This window comes from Babylonia areolata, chromosome 1 (genome assembly GCF_041734735.1).
Source record: "Babylonia areolata isolate BAREFJ2019XMU chromosome 1, ASM4173473v1, whole genome shotgun sequence".
NCBI lineage: Eukaryota > Metazoa > Mollusca > Gastropoda > Neogastropoda > Buccinidae > Babylonia > Babylonia areolata.
The window spans coordinates 53,199,815-53,207,437 of NC_134876.1; the positions used below are offsets into that span (position 1 = coordinate 53,199,815).

Consider the following 7,623-nt stretch of genomic DNA (forward strand, 5'->3'; position numbering starts at 1 on the left):
GTTGAGGGTTGGGCGGGGGGGGGGGTGGGGGGGGGTAGGGAGTGGGGGAGGAGATGGTTACGTTACACACTTCATGAATGCGTTTCAACAGTGCTGTTGTTGCTAAACAGGAGAGGTCTAGACAATTGTCAGCTGCATGCACTGGAACTGCTGACTTCCAATAATAATGGCGACAGAGCTCAGTTTTGTTGTTGTTGTTTTTTCCACTCGACTGTGTCGTTCTTTGGGGTTTGTGAAAATGAACGGATTACTTGAGGATCATCAACAACATTTTTTTTTTATCGTTACAATCAAGAACAATTCATGACGCTAGTGTTATTCCCCAAGGATTGAAAACGTGGAAGAGCTATTTGTGGCGATGGAAAAAAAAAAATCGTAATGATTTTGGAGATAGTGTCTCTTTTCCGACACTCACACACAAACCACAGAACCCCAGCTCCAATGCCCTGGAATGTCCTTTTTTTAAATTTATATTGAAAGGGTTTGTGGTGACAAACAGTTCAGATCTTACGGCACGGGTACAACATGAAGCACGTTCACTGTGATGATTTATGTCTGATACTCGACAGAGCGGGGCGCGGAGGGAGTCGTGGGGGCTTGGGGGGTGGGAAGGGGGGGGGGGCAACACTTCGCAAATGCGTTTCAACAGTGCTCTGGCGACCAAACAAGAATGGTGAAGACATTGATTGGTGCATGCACAGTGGAACCTAAACAACTGCACAACAGCTGGACGTCGTGTCTGAATTTCCGGTCAACTGTTCCAGTATATGACACCAAGATAGAAAGACAACGTCTGAGACCTGCGGAGCACGTTTACCTGCTGCAAAGCGAAGTGGAAATCAGCTGATAGCTGTTGATTCGGAACGCTCAACTCTTGTTGCTGAACAGCATAGAGAGCAGCGAAGCTCAATGCAGTGATTTGTTGACAACAGCTTCAGATGCAGTACTGGGCACAATGAATGACAAAAAAAAGAAAGAAACTGTGGGGACTCCACGTTCCACTGGAATCCATTGGAATCCATTCAGTGTTCCACTGGAGTAAATGGAAATTAGTTTCATGTTCTACAGGAATCCATTGGCGCCCGTTCAGTGTACCACTGGAGTCAGTTAAGTGTTCTACTGGAATCCATTGGAGTCTGTTCGGTGTTCCACTGGAATCCATTGGAATCCCTTCAGTTTTCCGCTGGAATCCATTGGAATCTGTTCAGCGTTCCACTGGAGTCCATCGGAGTCCATTCAGTGTTCCACTGGAATTCACGAGAGTCCGTTCGGTGTTCCACTGGAATCCACGAGAGTTCGGTCAGTGTTCCAAACAGACTTCATCACAAAATTACAGATACTACAAATCTGGTGTGTTTTCTTATGAGGGCAGACTATCAAAGACACGGGTGGTGCTGATACAAAGTCTGCCACACAAATGCTTTATGATTCAGCATTCTGACTTCCAGGATCATCAAGCCAAACAGGTGGCATACTATACTGCCATGTTATGATGCGGACACTTTTAACAATTAAGTCTCGGAGATTGCAGTGTAAAATAATTCATTCTGTGAACGTGTTCAAATATGCTAATAATGTAAATATATCCGAAAAGCTATGTCTTGGGATTCATGTGTGTAAATACTTTTACAGTGAACGTGTGTGGGACATTTATGAGCGAACACTGTTTCATTGTGTTATACATACCGTTCAGAAATTGCTAGCCAGTGACTTCATGCGTACACGCCATTGAAAATGTGCCACGTGTCAGTTTTCCACGTGTTCGCGTGTTGTTGTTGTTTTGTTGTTGTTGTTGTTTTTGTTATTTTGTTTGCTTGTTGTTGTTTTTTGGTGTGTAGTATCTTCGAGGAGATATCGTATCATACAGACATGCTCATAAATGCCACACCAAATCAAATAAACCAGTAGGCAAACGTAGACAAGGGATTAAACTAAAACAAAGAAAGATGGTATCGGGCGGAGGGTGTCAAGTGGAAGTCATTCAGCCGATGCCTGACCTATGCATGGGGCAGTCTGCTGGTCCTACCTAGGACAACAGACAGACAGACAGACATGTACCAGGCACACGCAATACGTCTTCAGGGAAGAGGGGGGAGGCATGTCCTCTGCATATTGTTTTGTGTTATATCATTTTACGCATTCTGTTTTGTTTTTTGTTTTTTTAATATGCAAGACTTGAGAATGACTGAACATCTAATGGCGTTGCGGCCAAGTAGTTTGAGAGCGCGCCCACGAAATGAGGACGTCTGGAGACCTAGGTTTGAGCCTCACATAGGGTGGGATTTTCCCCACCACTTGACCTTGAGAGGTGGTCCAAATGCTGGTCCTTCGGATGAGACACTAAAGTGAAGTCAAGTGTGCAGTATGCTAATTTGGATACGTTAAAGGATGCATGGCATCAAAGCAAATTGTCCATTGCCAGATTTCACTGACGAAACTGCATTCAGTAGAAGATATGGACGGGTAAAATGGATGTCGCTGTACCGTACTGATGTGCATTTCCCAGACAGAGCAGACCAATAATGTCCTATGATTCAAGTCATTTCGGTTCAGTTCAGTCCAGTTCAATCCAATATAAGAGATGGGACAACCAACAGTAACTTGACGATTGTCTCACCTTCGGAAGACCTGAATTGACCAGCTGATCTTGCAGTGAAGGGATTTCCAGAACTCAGATAGCGCATTACGTTTTAGCCATACACTTCTGTGAGAGCGGGGAGGTAGGAGGGAGATTTAGTGTCTGGAAAATCATGATAAACTCTATGGATTTACCATTCATTCCGCAATTGGCAAAGTCTAGATCATTTACTGTCAATTGTCTAGTGTGTCAGAACTCCAATGTCTAGTGTGTCAGAACTCTCTCTCTCTCTCTCTCTCTCTCTCTCTCTCTGTTCATCAATCATCCCGCACAGTTATAAAAATGCACATGTGAGGACAAATACTTTATGTTCAATGTAAAATATGTCTTACGTCTTATCACGTCTTTTATCGGTGTGAAATTTTTTTATCAAATAATTACGGTAGATCTGGCATTTTTCAGATTTGTTATAACTATTTACTTTTTTGATTATTTTAACATTTTTATAAGTGTAAATCCGTTTTTATACATAATGATGTGGTCGTGTATTCTAATTCATTGTCCCCTTTTGTGTAAAAAAAAATATAAAAAAATAAAAATTAAAAAAAAAACAGAAAAAGATGGAACTCTGTCAAATCAATGTCTTGCATTCAATTATTCTAATTCAGATGTATCGGTTTGATATAATCCTGATTTTGCATAATAATGTTATGTGTGCATATAATAGTCTGCAGCTGAAGAAGATGGCACTGAGGAGAAACAATGGATCACTGACGCAAGCCATTGGCCCTGCCGTCGGAAGAGCAAATAGTGTTGGCAGTATAGTAGCATCAAAGAGCCTCTATAGATATTTCGATATGTCATTCATTGGACTTTGTTGGCTTATGAATCTGCTATTGACACAATAAGTGAATGAGGTTGCTGCGATGTGAAACACTCACACAACACACACACACACACACACACACACACACACACATATATATATATATATATATATATATATATATATATATATATATATATATATATATATATGCACGCACAAACAAACAACACACACACACACACACACACACACACACAACCAACACACACACACACACACACACACACACACACACACACACACGAGCGCATGCTTGTGCAAAAAATATGCTTATATACACAATGACACACGGTCAAGGGAGCCTGCTGTTGTCTGCGAAAGTCTGTTGAATAATTATTTAATTTCCTCTGTTGATGATGACATCGTTTCACACTTACTGTTTTCTATATATAGTCTTGATATAATTCATGGGTTGTAGACTACATAGCTCCTTTTCATAAGTTTGTATTTTGTTAGCGGAGCGTGTTTAATCTGCCGGTAACGTTGAATTTGTCTCTAAAAACAAAATGTTTGTTGAACTTTTGAATGTATACCAATAGATTTCATACTTACCTCCCTTCACTTCCCTCTCTTTCTCATTCTGTCTCTCTTCCTCCAAGCTTGTCTATCTACGTCTGTCTGTCTCTGTCTCTGTCTCTGTCTCTCTGTCTGTCTCTGTCGGTCCATCTCGCGCACATAATTACACACTTGCTAACACATACACAGACATGCACACACACGCACATATACGCGCGTGCACACACACAATACACACATACACGTACACACACACACACGCACGCACGCACGCACGCAGACACCACACACACACACACATCGCGTTTGGCTTAGCTATACAATTTCCGTTTGACGGATTTTGAAGCGCGTTTGTATCATTAACATACACACACATCCACACACACACACACACACACACACACACACACACACACACACACACACACACACACTGACAGACTTGCTTTGTGATATACAGTGAAAAGTTGTAGAACTGACTAATCGCTCGAACACAACAATAACACATAAGATTTGTGTTTAACGTGTACATTGTAATTTGTACAGTGAATGTCTACCTCTCTGGATCGTTTGATTCATATTCATGAGCCCAGTGACCGTCAGTGCATAGTGCTGGCACGTGTATCGTTGTCATCATGCAGATTCTGAATCCTAATTATTACTATCTCTGTGTTCTGCTGTGGTTTAGATGAAAAGTACAGGGTGGTCAGTTGTTGTTATTTTTTGGGTTTTTTTGTGTTTTTTTCACCCATCATAGCATTGCCATTGTTGTCCATCTTTATCTGCCACTGTTCAGGATGTGTAAATGTCTTTATTTTTTGTGTGTTTTTTTTTTTTTAATTGTCATCATTATCATTATTATCTTTTTTATATCATTATTATTATTATTATCATCATCAACATCATTATCATTATCATTATTTTATTATTATTATTATCATCATCATTATTATCACCATGAACATCATCGTCATAACTGTTTTTATTACCAGTGTTATTGTGATTATTCATTAAAGTCATTAAAATGCAAAACGGTTACTGAGGCTAATAATAACAATGTCTCTCGTCCTTCAGACCGTGGCCACGATGTGTCGTCTTCGTTTTGGCGGTTTTGTTTGTTTGTTTTTTGGTCTTCTCCTCTTCATTGTTCGTGCATGCCTCTGAGTAGAAAGCATTTGTTTTGTGTTCATCTTCTTCTGTGTATAAATGCCCGCACATGGGCGTATGGCGTTTGTGTGTGTATGTGTGTGTGTGTGCGTGTGTGTGTGTGTGTGTGTGTAACTCTCTCTATACATATAGTTTGTGTGTGTGTGTGTGTGTGTGTGTGTGTGTGTGTGTAACTCTATGTATATAGGGGTGTGTGTGTGTGTGTGTGTAAAAAAATGCACTATGAAGATCAACACAGAATCCTAAACCATAGGGAAAAAAATCAATAATCAGGACATTCACCTCTTTTGTAGCCCCTGCAAAACACACACACACACACACACACACACACACACACGATTGCACATGCATGCACATGTGCACGCGCAAACACACGCTCGCACGCGCACACATATTTAAAACTCTTTATAGTTTTAAATTCTTGTTGGTGAGTTTAATCATTCAAACTTGTAAAACTGGACAATTGACATAAAATCAACCGTAATCATACAGGAAGTTAAAGCTTTACAATAACTAAATGACATTACTAAAATAAAAGAAAATCTATAAATAAAGCACCCAAACATTCTTGCAACTATAATTATGCCTGTTTATTCAGAATGATAACATGAATTTAAAAAATGAAAATCTATCAATCAAGCATCCAAACATTCTCGTAACTATAATTTATCTGCTTCTCTCTTCATATTAAACACATAAAAAAAGAAGTAAAAACATGTAAAAACTCACCAAATCCTTCAATACATACACGTATCATTGTCATCATGGTTACAGACACATTTTAAAAATATACACGGAAATGATGGAACGGTGCTTTCAAGAATGGTACTTTCGATGTGTTATTCCCTTCCACTCATGTACACACACACACACACACACACACACACACACACACACACACACACACTATGCTGCAGAAAAATTGGTTCTCAAAACAAACAAAAAACACTAACACAAGAAGAAGAAAAAAATGCACATTTTTCTGTGGACAACATACAGGCAATGGTCTGGAGTGTGGTATGATGATTGTGATTAATGTACGTGTAGCCAGTTTGGATGAGGGACTATGAAGGTAATGCCAATGAGTGAATACAGTTAAACAGAAAGATGTTTTTTTCAAAGAAAACAAAAACAGACAGATATGTATCACATTCTTCCGCAATGATCATATATGAAGTATGCAGCTAGCATTTAAATATATATATGGTGGTTGTTGGTTTTTTTTGTTTGTTTGTTTTTTCTTTAATTTATTTTTTTAAGCAGTAGGCACAGCATTATGTTTGTCAGTGCAATAACTATTGGATTAAAATTTGCCCCACCCCACCCCCATGACCACCCATGCAGCCACTGCCACCCCTCTCCCTCCAAAAACAAAAAGAATGAAATTTAACAATAACTTTAAATGTTCAGCTGAAGGCAGAAACAATAGCAATAAGATCAGTCTTTGGTATGTGGTATCTCGAAGTCAAACAGTGCATCTAAATCAGTAAGAAACAAGATGGTATTTCACCATGCCAATAGATACACCTGCAACATATCTCAAAATAAAGATGTACAGAATACAGGTTATTGTTCGGCTAAAGCAAAATCTACTGATCATATCACAGAAATTGTTTTAATCCACAAAGAAAAGAGAGGGCAGAATGCAAGAAAGACAACGACAACAAAAAAGAGAAAGAAAAAGGAAATGTATATTAAAAAAGTAAAGAAGATTTCTTCTTCTCCTTCTTCATTTATGGGCTGCAACTCCCATGTTCACTCGTATGTAAACGAGTGGGCTTTTACGTGTATGACTGTTTTTACCCTGCCATGCAGCAGCCATATTCCGTTTTGGGGGAGTAAAGAAGATATAAAACAACTAAACAAATGAGCCAACAAAAACGACCCCAGAATTAAAAAGAACAGGGGCAGAACCAGACAAACAACACAACATCACGGAGCCATTTCAAAATATATTCTGTTGTTGTTTTTTTCTTTTTCAAATCAAAGCAGATACAGCGAGAGAAAGAAACAAAACCAAAAAATGTCATGGTGCTGTCAATCACAATGACTTATATTGCAGAATTGTAGACAGGAGAGAAGAGAGAAGAAGAGAAAATTGAAACGAACAAACGACCAATGCCTCGACAGTGTCAGTCAAACGGCACCTCAGAATAAAAACAAATGAGAAGAGGTTTGATCCCGTGACACTGAACTGAAATGTGCATGAATACAATTATCTCGATCCGTGCACTGTGACAATGTGTACCTGTCGATTCAGACCTCTTTTTTTTTTCTTCTTCTTCTTTTTTAAAATTTTTTTAATCAAAACTGCATTATAACCGAGCTGACCACTCATACTGTACACACACATAATTACTCTTCCTCACCATATTTTATTAACTTGATTCAAAACCAAAACTGTTTCTGTCAGTGGTTCTTCAGATATCCCCAGTCCACACACACACACACACACACACACACACATACAGAA

At 39.2% G+C, this 7,623-nt stretch overlaps 1 protein-coding gene across 1 annotated transcript in view; it reads right to left on the minus strand.

Annotated features, from left to right (window-relative positions):
- Window positions 1-5,829: 5,829 nt before the first annotated feature.
- LOC143283984 (uncharacterized) overlaps window positions 5,830-7,623 on the minus strand; it is a 12,112-nt gene continuing 10,318 nt past the window's right edge. The window contains exon 9 of the mRNA XM_076590484.1: window positions 5,830-7,623. This exon is cut by the window's right edge and continues 2,281 nt beyond it. The gene's annotated coding sequence lies outside the window, so the exon portion shown is untranslated.